We start from the raw sequence: 20006 nt of genomic DNA, 5'->3' as shown, positions 1-20006 counted from the left end.
CATGCATATATCAATTTCCTCCGCAGCGAAGCGCAACCTCCAGCGCCGGGGGTCCTTGTACACATGGCCGGTCTTTCGTGCCGCGGTGTGTAAGCATCCATTCTTGAGCCAACCGTCCGCGTGTGTGTGTGTGTGCTCTGGCAAACTAGAGAGCAGGAAAGAGAGAAAGGAAGGGAGAATTAATGCGCACGAGAAAGGTGCTCCCGGGTCGGGTCTATTTGCGTGCACACACATTTGAGTGATTCGGTGGCGGTGGATGGTGAGTTTTTGCGAAAACTCCATCGTTACACCGTAAGATTGCATTAATTATTCAAGCGGCGAGCGTGGAAACAATATGGCTGGGCAGGGAATATGGTCGTAACTTGTGAAGAAAATGGCAACCGACAGCACACGGGAGCACCGGTTCGCAACACACGCAGAAAGCGTGTATCGCCAATTGGTGAAGCAAACAAGGCAAGCAAACAGAAACGCGAAAAACAAATCGCTACGAAAACGAATTGAAAGTTCAAACATACGAGCTGGGTTTCACAATATGGCATAGAAATTGGGTGAGCGTTAGCGAGATGCAAAAATTTGCAATGACGCTTTTGGCTTTTTGCGTTGACATTGGTGATATAAATTATATTTTCTAACACGAATGGGATATTAAACTGCAATTTTTTGCTATAAACTATATTTTGTGGATATTTTCATTCAAAATTCAGGTGTGAATTTTGCTTGTTCTATGTATGGTTGACTAAACCAATGCCATTAATCGAGCTAATTGAAGATTTTATAGACTTTTCCGTACCAATCTTTTATCTATGTCTGTGATCAATCAACCGATTCATTTGAAACTATGATTTCATAATCTTATTTGGTGTATAGCATAAATAAGAACAAAAAAAAGTCACATCATCGGTACCAACCACCAGGCGCCTCCATTGTCCAAAACCTACCAGGCGCCTCCATCGTAAATGCGTGAGGCGTACCCGTTTACCGGTCACACATTTACATTGAACCGAGCGAACCTTGCGCAACCTCCCATCACTGTCAGTCGATCATCGATTATAGCCTTTATCCCTCGGAGGCATTTCGTGTCGTTCTTTTTTGCTCCCTGCAGCTGCACCGGTTAGACGTTTGCCGTGGTGGTGGGTTATTCATTCGAGGCTACGAGAAACGCAGACGCGTACAATGCGTCAATGCATCGAGGGGGAGCAACTAAAAAACAAGCTCCACACACAATGCACCATGCACGAACAATTGCGTTTTCCTCGAGGACAAACACGCACGTCGAGAGTACCTGCATGACCGATCAGTGCGGCTTGCATGCCTTCCTCGAGGACACGTAGACTCGGTGACCCGCAGTGCAATGCTTGCCCTTCAACGGGCGTCGACACGAGGGGGACAATAAAAATCGCTACAATTTGAGTGATTGTGAACGGTGATGATAGCTTGCACCTTCTATTGCCGGTGATGTGGTAGCTTTTGATGCCTCGACCGGGAAAGGAGTTGCATGGAGCACACCGATTGATTGGCGCTTTGCTGAGGGGTCTTTTGTTTGGTGGATTTTTATGAACAGTGTCGTTTCGTAGCATGAGCTTGTTTTTACCGACCTCGCTCTAAACCGTAAGCTTTTTACTGCAATATGTTTGCATTTTTTTTTCTGGTCGACGAGCGTCGCTTTTAATGGTGTTGGTTTAGTGCGGTATTGATTTTTTTTCCAAGCCCATAAAATGGATCGTTTTAATAAAAATTGCGTAAATTAGTGAAAAGGGGTTGAAAGGTTTTAGGAAAAAATGGTAAAATATCCAGTAGAATAGAAATTGATAAATTTTGCCTGATGTCTGATCCTTGATCGCTCGTATATCACATTTAATAACATTTAAAAGAGCTTTAATATTATTTCTAAATAATTTTTTTCCATGAAACACGACAACAGAGAACTTCTCGAGAGCTCCAGGGGCAAGAGGGCAAATTTCTATCACCTTCAACCGAGCGCACCTCGTTGGCTTGAGGTTGCCTGCGTCACACACTAGACGTCGGCAAAAAGATGTGCCATTCGGTGGGAATGGAATCGATTTCATCTGTTCCAGCTCACCACAGACCACAGAGGATTTTTCCTTCTTCGTATCATCACCCGCACATTACGACTGCGCATCTCACTGAAGCATGTCCGAGACCGCGGTCACCTTCACAGCATTTGACGACAACCCTTGCCCTGTGTTTGTGTGTGTGTGTCCCAGCGATATGACGACTAGCGCGTGTCCTGGAGGAGGTGGGCCGAGGTTATCGCCTCATGACGGTGAAAACGGCCGGTAATTTACCATAAAATATCACCCTCGTGATGCGATGGAGGCCCCCGTCGTCGGCGCCTTGCGCTCATAAAACGAGAAAAATGATATCCAAGATGAGACTAAGGAAGATAAATCTATAGTAATTTCCCCACCCGGCGCGGCCTCGCCGACCGCTGGAAGGGCACGCTGGAATTGAATGGTCCTACCATTTCGGAACCGCAAGGCACGTCGCGAAAGGCTCCCGGAATCGAAGCCTGGCGAGACCTCCCCGAAGTCGCGCGGGCTCGCGTGCAAACTCACGCTCCAAAGGAAGGCAAACCGGGTGGTTATTTCGTGGGATTTGTTTGTGTCTCCCGGTGGGAATAGTGCCCGGGAAGGTGCTATTTATTTCCCGCGCCTCGTGCTCTTTTTCGGGAACCAAGCTTCTCCACAGCGAGGCCGTTTACGCTGCATCACTATTTTCATTTTCCACCCGGGGCCGCGATCGGACGTCCGCATGGGGCCGGTTGGGGCCGGTTGCTCGACTCACTCGTGGCACGCAATAAAAGAACCAGCCCAGGTGGAAGAGGAATGCGAAAACAAACACACCTTCGCGCATATCCACACTCGGTTTCGTGTCGGTGGCAAATTTGCGCTGCCCGGCTGCCGTGGAGTAGCGAATTCATCCCAGGATATAAATAAATAGTTTTGCGCCCTTGGTTCTGGGCTTGGTTCCGACACCGAATTGTTGGACGGCTGGGAGACCGGTTTTCTCCGAGGCGCAGACAGCAGATCGAAAGCCAGCCCGCGTCCCGGGGTGGGTGTTCTAGTGTAAAACATTTATTTTCCCATGAATTTCTAATCATGCGGCCTGGTACCGGGGCTCGCTAGCGCACTCGGGGGTCGCCGATAAATTATTAACGGTTTCATTTCTCATTCCAATAACGATTACGATGGACCGGAATCGGACGTAAGGAATTGGGCGGGCCGTAACCGGAACCGGAAGAAAGCGACCGTTGGGCCGCGGGTTGGGCGGTTTGCTAACCTTTTCATCAGTGTGCGAAGTCTAATCCTTCTTGGTGGGGCCGTTCTCGACATCCCCCTGGTGTGCGATCCATCCGGTGCGTGTTGGATAGTTTTTCGACACAGGCGTTGCCAAAAATATAGCACTAAATTGGTACATTGGTACACGAAGCTCGTTTTTCTGGGTTCTGTATATTTGAACCACTTCCCAGGAGTACCATTTCAGGTGGCTCGCAAGGATCACAAAAACGTGTACTTGCGCAACTTTTTATAGTGTGTGATATTTTGATGTAATTTTACATCAACATAAAAACAAAGAGATGAATCTTCTTCAGTCATCGACTTACCTTAAGATCAACTCTCTATCATGTAGTAATTCAAAGAAAAGAATTTTATAAAATCATTCTTCCTATCTTGGAACTCCCGAACATATATTGTTTGAAAACTGCAAATTGCGTCTATAAATGGATGCCTGTGAAGATCAATTCGGGAGGTTTTTATATAAAAAAATATGAATCGGAATATCATCTTGAATGGTTTCTGATGTTAATCAAATGTTACTGCTTTTCATTCATTGATTTTCCTATTGTTTGAAATTTCAAACTTTTTAAACCATCCGCAACTTGACGTAAAGTGACGTTGTAAAGTGATGTGAATGGAGCCGTCCAACAAATCATCGTCGTCTAGTATGTACTTCTTATCCATAATTACATCAAAAGCAAATTCTGTCCCCCCCTTCGAAAACGACAATAAGAAGATAAATATCCTTACCGTTGCTGCTTGCCGTTTGAAGTTCATAATCCTTTCACTTTGTGTTCTAGCGAGCAGCGTTTGATCGTGGTTTTGTGGTTTCCGAACGCGTGTAAGCTTCTTGCGCCGGAGGTTTGTCTTTTATTCGGTACAAAGAAACCAGAAAGTGCTCCCCCAAAAGGAGCACGGATTCGTGTGCCCGGTCGGTGAACCACTCGCGGGTGTGCAGGCGTCGATAAGTTTGCAGGCGTGGTTGTATTATCAGCTAATCCTGTCGGAATCGTCGTCAGGTCGGCTGACCCAAGGCGGCCGTTGCTTTGACGATGTGACAAACGCAAAAAAATCAGCTTTTCCGCCGACACAGAGGATTTGACGAGCTTCGTTTCGCTTTTTTTTTTGTTCGTTACATGATGCCAAATGCGGCTAAACCATGCCACGTTAGTGGATGTACGGAAGCAACAGCTGCAAACTACATGCGAACTGTTTAACTTACATGCCGGCCTTTCGCGTGAAGCACCGGTGGTGGTAGTTAATTTAATGTTTTACTCCAAACTCGCCCCACTTCCGAACCGACCAACGTGCTTCCGACACGTGAGATCGATTGTTTGCGTTCTCCCGGACGTCTCTCCAAACAAAGGCAACAAACGGCAACGCGTTGCCTAATCCCCTCCGGGCTTGGCCGTGGGGAAGCATGGCCTTTTCTACCTTTTTAAGGATTTTGGACCCAACCCGCAAAATTAAGCCAATGGCGCGTTGCTTTTAGTTCGGTCGGAATGAAAATGTTGACTCGGAGCTAAGAAAAACACCGCACCCGGCGAAAGAGGAAACTTTTTCCCATGCTGGGATGGGCTCGAAAAATGTGCGAACGAGAGCTTGTTTCACTTGTGTGGCTAGCAGCGGTGAGGGTTTTGTGAAGTTTTAAGCCATTTTGATATATTAGATTGTTTTTCCGACCACTTGCTGCATTGTTGCAAAAGTGCACCGTGGTAGGTGCGAAAGCATTGTTTGGGTGAATGCTCTTTTTTCTTTAGTTTTGTTGCTCTTTTCCACACGAATTCGGGTGTAGCTTAAGATCCGAGTTGTGGCCATGGTTTTTAGTGCGGTTTTTATCAAGTACACATGTGTGTATTGAACAAGTGCTTCCTGGATTCAATCTCTCTTGATTGAAATTGAGCATTTCAGCTACTGACTCGTACCGAATAGTATGTTATTTATACATGAGGTAAGCATATGGGAGCTTCAAAAAAGATTTACCGAAACAACTCAAGCTTAAGATATACAAACAGCATGTGGAATCAATAAGACTTTGATTTTGCAAACAATACGATTCCATTTAGTTTATAAAGGATCAAGGTTGTCAAGTTTAGCAGCCCTAACAGAAGCTGTGTATTATGAGTACAAAGGTAAAAAGAGCCTTTGGGTTTTCTTCTTCCAATACGCCTTAACAAAGAGTTATCTAAAGTCCCGTGTAAGTGCTTCCTTAGGTGAAAATAAAATCAATATACGCCAAACCGACCCGAATGCTGCATGTTGCTACTCGGTTCATCTCTCTACCGCACCAAATTTGCTAAATAATGGAGTGCTCTTATTTATTTACAATTTCCTTCATGTTTCATCATAAATCTCGTTTGCCACTAATCCTTGCCCTACCATTTACCTACGACACAGCCAAGACAGTGGACACAATTAATCTTGTCATAGCTTCTTCTCGCGCTCTCTCTCTCTCTTTCGAGCTTACTCTCACTCTCGCAAGCGACACAAACACCTTCATTATGGTTGGATAACTTTCGTTAAAATTAGCAAATCCATCCTCCGACCCGACCGACGCCTTGCCACTTTCGGGGTCATCGATAATTCCGTAATCATGCGCCTCGCACACCCCACATTTCCCAGCCCCGGGGAAAACCCGCGGCGTTAAACTGTCAAAGGATCGTGTCGTAAATTGTGACGCCAGGTGAAATTGTCCTGGCCCGGTGTTTGTCCTATCCCCCATAGCGCCCATATACAACCGGCTGTCGAAGAACGCGCCACCACCAACCACGCAGCACACTTCACTCCTTTTGGTGTGTCCTTTTCTCTCTCTCTCTCTCTCTCTCTCTCTCCTCCCACTGCCACCGTTGTGGCCACTTGGCCCAGCATCCAATCCAGTTGCTCAACCATTGGGCTGTGGCCCTCTCATAAGCCTGGCCTCTCGGGTAGAAGCAAAATAGCTTTTAATGAGTTTTTATCGATTCCGGTCGGCCGGATTTGTGTCTTCCGTCGCTTTGGGCGGGGGAACTCCACCTTTTTCCAATCGAACGATCCCAAGCCTATTCCGTCGGCTTCCCGGAGCGGTCAGGTGGGAGAGTGGGGATGGACGAAAAGAAATGCAATAAAAAAAAAACAGCGAGCGAGAACAAGGGATGTCCCCGCGCACCGGGAGACTTAAATCACAATTTACGGGATAATTATTTGTCATTTAATTGGATTACGGTTTCCAGTTAGCGGGTGCGCGCTCGGTTCGCTCGGGATCGGTTGCGTGTCGTTTTCCACGGCGCGTTTCCACATGGCGCGCGTGAGCGGATTTAACGTTGCTGTTGTTGTTGTTCGTTTTCCTTTCTTTTTTTTTTTGCATGCACCTCGAGTGGACATCCTCCGTTCATGCTTCTAGGGCGCCATGCGTGCGGGACGCGACAAAACCCACCCCCAATTAGTGTTCCTCCAACCTGAGAGAGTAATGGGGCTTGCGTGGGGATGGAGAAGGAATATAATCACGGTCGAGTGGGCATGCAGATAAATGCAGCATCGCTTCCGGGGTTCGCTCCGTAGCTGCGTTTCCGTGTGCTTGTGTTTTTTTAGTTTGATCGCTTTGTTTGAGTCGTTCGTTTTGTTACTGCCTGGGGACGATCGTACGCTGTTCGGGCTCTTAGTTGGCGTTAGTATGCTCGATAGGATAAAATGGCGGTGATCCGCCTTTATTTGGATTTATTTTTATCGCTCACTCGATTAGAAAGCTGGCAGCGTGTGAGCCCCCGGGAGCTAGAATGACACGTCGCCCTGCGAGGATGCGTTAGGAATGGACCAATAAAGGGAGCAAACTGATCGTTATTTCTACATTAGTTCATTAGCTAAGTGGCTGAAGCTCGTGACTAATGGCACAAGTGGATATAAGAAAATTAATATACCACGGATACAAATAGTTTTGTGGTATTCCTTAAATTAACACTCGCCATATTGTGTGACAACAATCATGCCTTTACAAGCATTTTCAATATACGGCCCCATATATATGACCCCAAAATGCATTCAACAGGAAGCTGGTGAACGGAACTACCGGCAGGCGAACATTTTCACAATGGCGGTCCGTTCGGAATCGGTCCCCGCATCTCGCGGATGGCCGACTGGCCATTGTTGTTGCGGACAATCGAATCTGGGCCATTGCACGCCTCTCATCTACGGTTACCTGTTGCTGGGACCAGATTGCAAATTATGTCGCTGCATAATTGCTGGTAATTTGCGGTTTTGTGCCACTCGTAACGACGTAACGTCCTCCTGCCGGGGATGTCCTGGAACTGGTACAAGCGTATCGCCACACCATTACCCGAGAGACCTGAAACTGTCGAATGGAACGAGTGTCGAATGGAACGACTACCGCGCGAGTCGTTCATGGTTTAACCGCCACGGATGGAAACGAATATCGCCGCACAAATGGGTTGCCCATTGGTTGGTATCTTTTTTGTGTGATGCGAACGTTACATTAGTTCCAGTGAATACAACCAGCATCAGTTCTTTTTAGAACCAATTCAACTGCAAATTTACATAAAACAGTGCCGACGGTAAAACTTAAATGAAGTATGCATCATCCTTTCCGCTGCCGTGGCGAAAGGAATATCATTGAAGAAAAATGAATCAAAAGCTTTACCGCATGCGTTTTATAATAAATCCCCACGACAATCGAGCGGAACAATTGCGCCTTGCTGCTTGTAATGTTTGACCATCACCAGGTACGGTCAACGGGTCGGTAATAATTTATTTAAAAAAGCATCGCAAGTGTGTTCCGCTGGGAACTAATCGGCTGCCTTTAGATTGCCATCGTCGTCGTTTTGTTTGGTTCGATTGTCGCGCACCAAATGAGGGTACATCCAAAAAAAAAAGGAAAGCGTACAGTGAATATGCGAATCATGCATATTTAAACTATTTACAATACTCTCCCGGGCAGAATGCACGGGGTGCAGGAGCGAATGCAGCTGCACATATACACCGAAAGCCCAGTCAACCCGGTTGCGGTTCCCATTGTGAGTGGTTCTGTTTAATTTTATCAGCTTTCCGGAGCCGGCGCAGCTTAGGGCGGCTACAACAACCGAGATGCACCGAGCACGGGTTTCCATGTTCCGAGCCGGACCGGAAGGAATGAGGATCGCACGCTGATGGGAACCCCCGCTGCTCATATTTCCATGCGCTTCCGCTAAGTCCGAGCCCGGGACAGCGTTATGAAAATGCGCTCCAAGTGCAACTTATTCATGGGATTTCACCGGCATGTAAAGAGAGTGTTAGGGATAATCCCCCGGTATGGGTGTAGTTTTTGTAGCCACTGGTAACGGTATGCTAGCTGAAACTGACCAGAACATGTCGTGCAATTGTGCTTTCCACGGGAGCAACAGAAGCAACAAAAAAACCGGTGGCCGCTAGCGGATACAATTGAGTTTATGGCTCGGACGGCTCGGAATGGGAGTTATCGAATCTCGCGCATAACGTGCTGCGGGTGATGCATTTGAAAGGAACCACCGCACTAATCAAACTCGAGCCAACTGAAAAAGCACGCAAGCATCTCGTTATCCAATCCGTGGTACCAACCACGGGTCGCACCGGTGCGGACAAAGTTGTCCATTTCGGGGTGACCGTCAAAAATTAACATCCCAAGCCGGAGCGCCCGGAGTTATGCAAACGACAAAATCGCCATTGTTTTCGCCCGTATCTTGGCCTCTGCTACTGCCGGACGCGAAATGGCCTCACAGAGACGGCAAAAGCGAGCCTTACCGTCGCGGGGCAGAAGGTAGCTTCCGGTGTAAAGACGCTCCAACCAACAAAGGAAGTTCATTATGCAGATGCAGATGGAATCGGTCAACCAGCAGCCGGTTGCGGTACTTGCGCCAGCACCGGTCGGCTCGTTGATGTTGGCTTTTTGATGGCGAGTGATCACACGGCCGTCCGGGAAAGGGCGCAACTGTGCTCGTGTCCCAACCGGTTTTCGCTGTAGTCGAGTTAATTGTTTGGCGATTGTTTGTGGAGCTATGGCGCTGGGACGGGCTTGCAATCGGCCGAGGGCTTAGATGCTCTATTCCCGACGATTAATTTGGGGTCCGAGTTTGGGGGCCGGAACAGATGGACGGACTGGCTGATGAGTTGACTCACGAGGCGTGCCGCGGTAGGGGTGGGCTTGATGTCCGGAAGAAAATCCGCCCAACGACAAACGAGCACGACGAAGGATCCGCATCCGGATTTGGAATCTGCTAGGCAATCGTTGCTTTGCGGTGGGCGAAGTTCGGTCCGGTCTCGTCGAGCGCCGGAAAGTGAATGCGATTAATTATTGAAATGAGCCAGTTACCACGAGCCGTACCAACGCTCACAGGATCTACGGTGAAACAGTGCAATTAACGCACCCACACGTCAGCGCACAACCTGACGTTTGAAGCACATTTTGTAGGGCGACTGTTTGGCCATGTTTGCTAACAGATGTTGTACAAAAGTCAGTTACACACATGGAAATGGTATCTCCCTGAATGCTTTGGTACTTTGTACCCATATGTCACAAGTGTTGTATGGATTTTTTATTAATGAAGCGAAAATTTTAATGTTGAAAGTAGCTCTAGAAATTCATCAGAATACTATACGCCATAAGTAAGTGATTTTCAATGCACGACTTCGCAAAATTCTCCACAATAATTATTCAGCAATCTTCAGCCCTCATTACCTGTGGTTAGACTCTCGCCCTGCAGCTTAAGTGGAACTTCATTTCGGCGTAAATTCCTGCTACCAAGAATTCGCAACAATATTGAACCACTCTCGCAATTCATGGCACATTACGAGGGCACCGTGTACTGCGCGTTGCATACCTGCTAGGCGCGGCACGCTTTGGCTGCGACCATCAGCATCACCGAACGATTTCCGCCGATTCATCGAAATTGCAATTGCTTTTCATACCTTCGAAAACACACACACTCATGTACATATTGATGCAACAAAGGTCGGGCCCTAACCGAGCCCGTACGGGTACCGTTCAGCGCTATTTTCTTTGCCATTAAATTCAGCCGACGTTAGCACCGCTAGGAAGAAGCGAGCTTGTGTTTGGTTTCCCGGGAGGTTACATAACGCGTTTAAATTCCTCTGGTCGAACGATGACGTGAGGAAATGGGATGCGAGTGTCGATTCTTGTTGGAGATTTAGGGATTCTCTTCCAACCGGTCGTGCACATCCATCTAACGGTAGCGCTCAACGTTTAACGTCCCAGCGAAACAATCGAACTCATCAACTTCGGTTAAGCCGAGCTTCCGCCTGTCCCATATGGTTGTGGTCCATGTAAAAGGTACGCAACGCACGCGCGTCTTCGTCTCGTCTAGGACCGAAAACACGGGTGCCTTGTTTGAGTTTAAACAAATCATCATTATGGTGCACCGGTGTAGTCCTTTGCCTGCATGCAGGCGCTTATTTTGAGCGATGTGGTGCGCTCAGTAGATGCGTCGCTCATCTGCACCCCATATTGAGCAGCGTCCATGTTTTCCGTGTGTGTATTCAAGAGGAGCCTCATCGGCAGTCCAGGTTTTTGGAGGCAAAAAAACAAAGTCGTTTTTGCGCCCTCACATGCAAGGGATAGGTGCGCAAGCATAATGTAATTAAATTTGCCAGCCCCGTACGTCAGTTACGATTAACACATCGGGAAAATCAAGCGTAATCGTTGCATGTTATTTTCTCAGTAATAAGATTTTTACAAACCTATTCAATCGAAGGCTTTAATTGGTCTTGTCAACTCGATGTTTGCACAATGTAACGTGCCCGCAATTATGTTGTTCATTTATTTCCTGCTTTCCTTTGAGCTTTCCCTGCGTCCACGCATCCTTCGCGTATGTCCTTTGAAACCGCATCACCATCCCGTTCCGCTCCCGGCAGCACCGTCAACGGCAAACAGCAATTTCAAAAACATCAAACCAAAGCCTTATCCCCGCTCACACGTCGGTTGTAACTGCTCTCGACAGTTCAATCCACTTGGAACCGGGCACCTGCCAGTTGTTAAGTGCACAACGAACACACCGAAATTGTGTTTGTTTTCTTCGTCCTGGCACACTGTTCGTGTTTGTGTGTGTGTGTGTGTGTGTGTTCTTTCTCCAGTTACACTCTCTTCGCACATCTCGGTTTTCGCTACCGTCATCGCTCCAACGTACCGGCCCACATCGGGATCGGGGCGATGTAATTAATTAATAATAATTAGTACTCTCATTTATTCATCCTTTTTGCCGTTGGCGCGCCGGTCTCTCCGTGTGCCATACGCCCGGCCATGTTGGGCTGCGCACTGCCCATCGGCAAACACTGCGTGTCCTGTGTCGGTTTTCCTCGTTTATTTTTTCTCCTCTTTTTCCATCGTACCCACACGAAAGCTGGCTGGTGGAGGCCTAACTTCGATCGGGATACGGGATACGGGATACGGCTTACAAGGGAACCCAACGGTTCCCGCAAAATGCCGGCGTGTCGGTTCATTTCGGATATTACCGATATCTGGTGCTGAGCTGGCGGCTTGGTCCTGTTCGCTTTTGCCCGTGTACCGACTTTCAATTAACTGTCGCATGCAAGCAACTGCGCTGTGCACCGAAGCTGCAGATATCTAGTGGGATGAAGAGAAATGGCAAAAAAAAAATAGATATTCCACCTGATTCGAGTGCCGCCGTTCCAGAACCAACCCAGTAGTGGCCAGTCGAGTGCTGTGAAAATATTCATTAGCCTGCTTTCGATGTTGCTTTCGTTGTTTGGTTTAGCGTAGCCTTCCCAGCCGTGGTCGGCGCTCCTCGCACCAAAAACGCATCCTTTTCAGCGTAAGAACGCTGGAATTAATCTAGTTTCGTTGGGTGGTTTTTTTTTCTTTCCCACCGTTGTTCTGTTGGCTTTCGTTCGCGTCTTGTTCGCCTCGAGCTTTATAACCGGATTGCTTATAAAGGAACTCGCGAACCCGCGGTTGCACCGAGCACCAGGCGCTTAACCGCAACCTTGTTCAAAGCCTTACCTTCAGTGCAGTGTTGCACCGTGGTGGTGTTATTCAGCGCACCAGCATCCACCAAAGCCGGAACACCACCGCTGTAAGCCAATCGAGCGAACACGCCCCACAACTTACCGGAGCGAAGTGCCGAGACTGCCGGAAGGACTCGACCGGTCAAGTTCAGCAAATTAGCTAGCTTGTAGCGCAGCGGCCAAAACCACCACCCTAGCTTACGGCAAACAAACAAATCGAGCCGCAACCCACCGGAACCAATGAAGCATTTTTAATAGAAGCTCATCCTTCATCCTTACCCAGCGAACTCGCGGTAGGTGTGCGGTTGATGTGCGCTTTGTTCGTGGGACGGTGGTTTGTGTTTCGTGCTCCGGAAATGGAAAACACACAAAAAAAAATGCAAATCTGTAGCCTTTCGCGGTCTCGAGATGATGGCACAAGCCGCACTTTGGTTGCACTCAGCCACCCTGTTCGCTTTGTTCCGGTGAGGGAAGGAGAAAAAAAAGACGCTTTCCACAGGAAATGCTATCCCTTGGATGGATTTCGAAACAAGAACATGCCCGAGCACTCCTGCCGTGGGCGTTCAGAAATAAATTAGAGAAATTAGAACAAGCCCGCCTCCGGATGGGGTTCGGCTTCTTCCTGTTTTCTTCACGTGGCACGGAGCAGTCAAAGCAAAGGATGGCGAAAAGGCGAACACCTGGCCAAAAAACTTTCTCCCTCCGGAGTCGATCCGGTCGTGCCGTTGCTCAAATGTGACTTCCATTTCATAAATTAAACGCAAATACCACCCATTCGTCAGATGTAGCGTAAAAGAAAGGTTCGGCTATTTTTTTTGCCTCCCCCATCTACTTTTTCCGTTGTTTCTTCTTCCAATAATAAGCCTCCTCGTTTGCTCTTCGTTGCAGGTACCAGCCGGGAAAAACAGTACTCTGCGTGTGGGAAACAAGCAGGCAGCAACATCGCTGCGAGGTAAGCTCGCCCAAGAATACGCTTCCCTTTTTTTTATGTATGTGTGCGTATGCGTGTGCGTGTGTGTTTGACTATTTTTACGCTGTGGTTTTAATGCTGTGCTTCGCTTTGTTCGTGCTTCTGCCATTTTCACCGCAAGCGCTTTTCGCTTTTCCAAGCCCAAAACTTCCCACCCGTGTAGGTTTAGATTTTTTTTTTGTATTTGGTTTTCCCGATTCCACCGTGCCCCCACACACATTCCAAAAACAAACAAACTTGAGGAAAGAAGTGGAAAAAGAAACAACAATAGCACATCCCACATAATCCCTCCAGCGGTGTCGAGCAAAACCCCTGCACCGCAGGACTTACTCAACACGGGCCTAATGCTGTGTTTATCTGTTTGGATGGAGGAAAACCAACTCGCCGTTCCAACTCGCCCCGCAAAAGCATAACGCAACAGCAACCGCGAAAAGATGGAGCCCACAAACTTTGCCACGCAGGCGAACGCATTCGCGTGAAACTTTCATCGCTTTCTTTCGCTCCCGTTTTGCGACAACGCATTTTTCCCACCGCCCCCGTCAGTGTCCTCGCATGCACGCATCGGGTGGCGACCCTTTTGCGTATTTGTTTCCTCGACTTTTCCGGCATCGAGCATCCTTTCTAGAAAATTGCTTTCCATCAGCCACCCACCCCCAGGGCCACCGGAAAAAGTGCGAGAGAGAATTATTACGCATCCGTCACAGTAGGCTGTGAGTTTGGTTTCACGCCACCGTCCCAGGGATAGTTTCTTCCGATGGGTGGCCAGGTGATGATTGCCGATAAAATAGATTAAGATATTGGCAAAAACGGTGGTGGGGCACGCACTCAGAAGCCCTCCCGGTACCAGGAGTTTGGCGTCGAATTTTGGGAACCCTTGCGAAAGGACGACTTAATTCTTCCCCATCTCAGCCAGGCACTTGATCAAGCACCACTTACAACTTCGCTTACATCGTGCCCGTTTATTTTTACCCTTTTTCGTCAGCTCTCATCCTGTGCTGTTGCCGAAACGCAACGCACCGGTAGCTTGGCTACGGGGTTTTCCCATCGATAAGCGAGGCGTTTTTTTCCTTCTTCTTCTTCTTGCGGTAAAACATGAGCTCGATAAGTATTATTAGTTCATCGTCGGTCGGTCGGTAGGTGAGTTTGGCTCGATCTTTCCTACGGAGAGCGCCACTGGGCAGCATTTTCCGAGTGCATTTTGCTCGTTGTACAAACACACATACACCGTTTTCTTCCGGTGCATGTGCATGCATCCCGAAACGCACCGTGGGCCAAGGAGCCGAGCGCCCTTCGGTTGTGTCTAATTTTTAATTTTCCTGAAAGCACCCCACACCATGCCGCTTTTCGGTTGTCATGGCCTTATCCATGGCTTTACATCGCACGCAGGCACACCCGGGAGCCTGTTTGGAAGAGCTTTCGAGGCGTACCGGGAACCGGGTGAAGCTATTTGAAGTTCCTCTCATCCACGTACTGGCCAGGAGTCGATTCGTCGCCATTCCACCGTATGGGTTCGCACGCCTGTTCAAGCCTGTTCAAGGGAGCCTGTTGGAGGGAAGGACCAGAAAAATCAACCCCCTCCGCCGGTCCTTGAGGGCAAGGATGTGTGGACGGGGACGACGGGTGCAAAGAAAAACAACCGATGGCCGCCGGTTTGCATGTCATTTGCACATATTTCGTACGGAAAGAACGGGCCCAACGTGGAGTGCTTCGAGGAGTAACATGCGGCTGGGAAAAGGCCGTGCGATTCTTTGCTCCAGCGTTGAATAGAACCGTGTTGTGTGTGTTTTACTTCTTGTTCCGATCGCTTCATCCAGTGGCTGTGAGGAGTTAATTTATTTTAACCCCCATTCCATGCACGGCAGTTTACTCAACATGTGTCCACGTGCGGGTTCGTTCGTGAGCACCACGCTGGATGGGGTTTGCTTTCATGTGCGCCTGCCGTGGGCAATCGACGGTAATAGATCTTCGTAGCTGGCAGGATTAACTGGCCGTGGGCAGGGTCTTGCTAAGCTTGCGATAATACTACACTACGTGGGCCATGTAGGAAGTAGCTGATATCATTCAGGTTGGTTGGTTTTTTTTCTGAACATTTTTAACGAAAGAATTCGTGCACTATTTCCACGTCAGCTTCACGTTTCAAAACGCAAGCAATCAGCTATTAACTTCACTAGTTTTTCCAGCAGACGTTGACCTCATATGTGTCACAATTTCCGGAGGGAAGAAAACGACACACCGCTTAATGAGCTGATTCGTTTTCCTTCTCTCAACGAATTGTAGTAATTATAATTTGTCGCTATTTTCGTTTGCCTCGAGCCACCGAGGTCGTATGTGGGTTGCATTTTAAATGCAATTTGAAGTGCAATTAGTGCACCCGATGCCACGAGTGCTGCTGGCCAGCTGCTGGCTAATGACACTAATCTTCCGTGCGGCTGATTACTTCATTTTGCAGAAACTGGCCGGTTGATAAGAAATGGCAGCGAGTTTTATTTTTTGCTCCCTTGCTGGTTCTGATTAAATGCCCATTAAACGCGGTGTGAGCAGCAATTGAAGATGGCGCACATTTTGGTGTGCATTGAGCACTGGGGAAAAAGTATGCAGGTTTCAAAGCGCATATTTCCAGATGAGAAATCGCAACACCACCACCCACTCTATCACGCTAGCATGTTGCCATCGTGCGCGATGAAATGTCCTGTTCCGCTCGGTTCCGGTTTTCGATCACCCGAGTGTGTGTGTGTGTGTCCCGGGGAAAAGCGGCTGGAAAATTAAATATTTTTCCACGCTTTTGCACCGCCCGAGGTTGGGAGGAAAACGAACGCACGTCGGCATCCGAAACGCATATGCGACGGCACGCCGGCTGGGAAATGGGGATAATTTTTGGAGCAAGTAATGAAAAACCACTCGCCACGAGAGCCAACAGAAGAAAAAAAATAGAAGAAATCCTCCCAATTTGTACGCGCGTATTACAATGGACCGCAACCGGACCGGTGGTTTTTCTCACGCCGTGCTCCTGCGTGGGTGGGTGCGCCTTCGAGCATCAAACGAGCACACCAGGGCACACCACACGAGGTAGGAAGCGAACGTGGCGCCGGGAAAACGCCACGAGCCGCGCGTGTATGCGTTATTCATGTTCCTTTATCCTGCGATGTTTGTGTTCAATTATATTGTAACCACACCGTTTACAATTTGGGCCGGCCAGCGTACGTGGTGCTTTTTTTTTGGCTAGGGGGGTAGCAGGCTTCATTTTCCGGTCGCTGTGTTTTGATTTTCTTCCACGTGCCACGTCAGCATCCGGCAGGCGTGTACCTGAGCCATATTTCTCCCCTGAACAAACCACCGTTCCTTGTCCCTTCTCGTGTGGGTGGTGGGTGGATGGAATTGAATTAAAAATCCTTCATTCCGGCAGTTAGAAACGAAAAGAAAAAAAGAAGCGGAAAACCGAAACACACACACACAGAGGCCGTACGACGCACCCGTTTCGGTTCGCGCTGTGTTTTTTTCTTTCTACGGTGCGGAAGGCCGCACGTTAGCACGGCACCAGGCGCGTGTGGTTGATTTTATTTTTTATTTTTTGACAAATATTTATTCGTCCAACCGCATTCCTACCGAGCGCAAAAATTCAAACATCAAACAAAATGGTGCGCCCGGTGCGGAGTGATCTCGTGAAGCGGCTGCCAGCGGCTCCGGTGCCAAATCTATCGATTGGTTTGCGGCCGTTATTTATTGATGCCTGTTTTGTTTTCCTGAGCTCCAGGCCCCACCGGAGTGGGAGGAATTGGTACTTGGCAATTTTGTAACAGTTCCACGTGCTACGTACTGGAAGGACCCTTTTCTGCGTCCGCTCCCGGGAAGAAGTTCCAGCGAGGAAGTAGAGTGGAATTTCGACGAGTCGGCGTACTTTGGGGTTTTCATTCTTACTGCAAACACGCCGATCGGGTTGTGCGTGTGTGTGCGTTTGTTGTTGTGCTATCAAATACATTAGAAACAATAAATTCAGTAGCGTGTTCTGTGAGGTTGTTCTGTTGGCTACAAGGGAGTTTTATTTTTGTGAGTTGTGCCTTCGCTTAAAACTCCGACCTACAGCACAAGATAGTCAGTTATATTTTCTAACTAAATATATCATAAATAATACATACGTTGGGAATGGCAGCATCGCAAGGTTTTGTTCCACTTGTGTCAAATCAAATCGAGCTCACGCTAGCATGATTAAAAAAATAACACCAAAAGGACGCTCTCCAAGTAACACGCGCAAGATAACATTAATTATATACGCTTCAGTTCTAGTACATGTCGTAATTTCTGTTTTTGGTGGCCCTGAGCAAAACGAAACGATTCAGTACTAGCATTTTCTTCAATTCTCTGCCCACAGAGCGATGTTGTTACAGCTGGTGTCACTGTTGTTTCTTAATTTGGTACATTTCACCGTCTCAGCGCTAATAGCTCGAGATGTTTCTCCCTGTTTTTGTGTAGAATATAATTTGCCCTTTCTTATTATGTTCAGGATGTCAAAAAAGAAGATTATGTTGTTCATTAATTGGACAAATCAAATGAAAATAAATAAAAAAAGCTCGTGCGTCGGCCGGGAATCGAACCCGGATCAACTGCTTGGAAGGCAACTATGCTGACCATTACACCACCGACGCTGGATAAAGAGGGGTGGTGAAATGCGGGTCAGGGAGCGAAGATTATGCTTATCTTAATCCGATAAGGATATGCCTAATTACGAGCATTTTTTTTTTCATTAAACTACATGAAAACAAATTAATTTCATTATTGAATTAAGACCATTTAGACAACGTTTATGTCGTTGTTATTTGGATATGCCTTTATTGGCAACTGTTTAGTGGTTGGTATAGAAATGACCCGTTGGTATAGAAATGAAATGATATATCTAATTTAAACGAGTCGCATGTTTCTATCAAACATATCGTGTACAAATGGAAAATACTGGCTAGCCTCCCAGCTACATAGCAAGGGCGATCAGGAATTCTTTTCTGATGCCAACGCCTCAGTAAGAAGGGTAAATTCGTTTACATTCAGTACCAACTTTGCTTTACATGCAATCAAAATGAAACTACATTATTTTAATTTTGCTTGTATCAACTTCAAATTGCTGGAAATGCTTACATCAAGCATTGGGTTCAATAAAAACGAAAGATGAATGCCTTTGTCTGTGCAATATTCGCCCTTAATTGGTGGTTGCTTGCTGTGACGTGGAAAGCTGAAAGCTATTTTTTACAGCATCATTTTTTTGTCTTTCAAAAGAGAAACAAACCCATAAATAAATGGGATCCCATAAACCGATAGGTAAACGATGCCAAAGGCAATAATGCTAACGGCGGTGCGTGGACGGTGTAACCGATGGTCGATGCGCGCTCGACCCGAAGGACAGTCGCGCGGGAAAACGATATTTGCCGCAATTAAAATACACAAAAAAGGGATCCCAGTCCCCGTTGTTCGCTAATAACCGACTCAGCCGTCCACCACGTCGATCTCATTATGTGACGATTTTGTCCGCCCTGCTACTAATGATCAGTTTCCCGTGCGGCGTACCATTCGGATGGATTTCCTCGGCTCCCGGAATGACGCGATGCGCTAATGACGCATTCGCATTGCTATCATTAATTCACGCGAAATAATGAAAAGCTTCGCTTTTTTAATGTGACCATTCGTTTGTTCTGTGTTCTTTCGTGAGCCTGGACAACAAAGCGAAAAACATACTTAAAATAACCAGTCCACTTTTTGGATGAGAAATGTCGTGATTTATTTTCTTAGGAAAATATCAAAATGAAGCATCCCACTGAACATGGAAAATCTAAATTATCAAACTTTCTTTGATTCACTGATTTTCTTTTTTAAAATATAACAAAAATATAGTATGAATGCCCTCGTAAAGCAGCCTCATCAACAAAAACGGTGGTGACAAATCCAGCACACGATGAGAAAAAAGAGACACTGGCTCCAGAGAGGATCGAACTCACGACCTTCGCGTTATTAGCACGACGCTCTAACCAGCTGAGCTATGGAGCCATATGATTGCGGGTTTGCACAATAGCGTATAAGCATTTTTGTATTGCATTTGGAACCATAGTTTTGATTTTCGAATGGAAGCTTTCGTGAACTTAATAGTGTTCCGACCATATGAATTGCTACTTGACAGGATGGCCGAGCGGTTAAGGCACCAGACTCTTATCAAGTTCTTAGCCCTAAACATTTGAACTCTTACCAATGAAGTATATCTAAGGTATATCTAACATTCAAATGCAAAACAATACAACATAAATCATTTAATCGAAGGATTTCCAAGGAATATCTAATTGAGAGAGCGATCTGGGTTTTGCATACAACAGTCCTTCCTCAACTCGCGACTGCTGTATGTAAAAGCGTGGGTTCGAATCCCACTTCTGACAAGTAAAACAGAGAGAGAGAGGGATGGCGGATTTCTCTTTTTTTTATTTGACCGTAACAATATTTTTGGAGCAGCAATGTAGTCAATATTTTTTATAGGATTTGATAACGATGTTGCCAAACACGAAATAGAAAAATTCGTGTTATGCTCTTCAATCTTGGAAGAATGTACATAAGGAATGTAAAAGAAATAGGCATAAAGTATGTAAAAAAAGTTATCATGTATACTTAAAATTGTTTTGGTATTATTCTTTGTGTTTCTTCCTGATTAGCGTGGAAAAATTGTATTAAAACATTTACAATGGAAAAGGGCAGTTATTCAACCAAATAATGTTCTGATTAGGAAGTTA

At 47.0% G+C, this 20006-nt stretch overlaps 1 long non-coding RNA gene and 2 other non-coding genes across 3 annotated transcripts in view; 1 reads left to right on the top strand and 2 right to left on the bottom strand.

The window, feature by feature from the left end:
* The window catches only part of LOC128721713 (uncharacterized), an 85540-nt gene that overhangs the window by 3558 nt on the left and 61976 nt on the right, over window positions 1-20006 (top strand). The window contains exon 2 of the long non-coding RNA XR_008410784.1: window positions 13170-13233. This is a non-coding gene — a long non-coding RNA (uncharacterized LOC128721713). The remainder of the gene's footprint in view (window positions 1-13169; window positions 13234-20006) is intronic.
* Window positions 17820-17891, bottom strand: Trnag-ucc (transfer RNA glycine (anticodon UCC)). Its single transcript has one exon. It is a non-coding gene; the product is annotated as a tRNA-Gly (tRNA).
* On the bottom strand, window positions 19205-19278 carry Trnai-aau (transfer RNA isoleucine (anticodon AAU)). The gene has a single exon. It is a non-coding gene; the product is annotated as a tRNA-Ile (tRNA).

Source organism: Anopheles nili, chromosome 2 (genome assembly GCF_943737925.1).
Source record: "Anopheles nili chromosome 2, idAnoNiliSN_F5_01, whole genome shotgun sequence".
NCBI lineage: Eukaryota > Metazoa > Arthropoda > Insecta > Diptera > Culicidae > Anopheles > Anopheles nili.
This window is presented reverse-complemented; position numbering and strand designations above follow the sequence as displayed.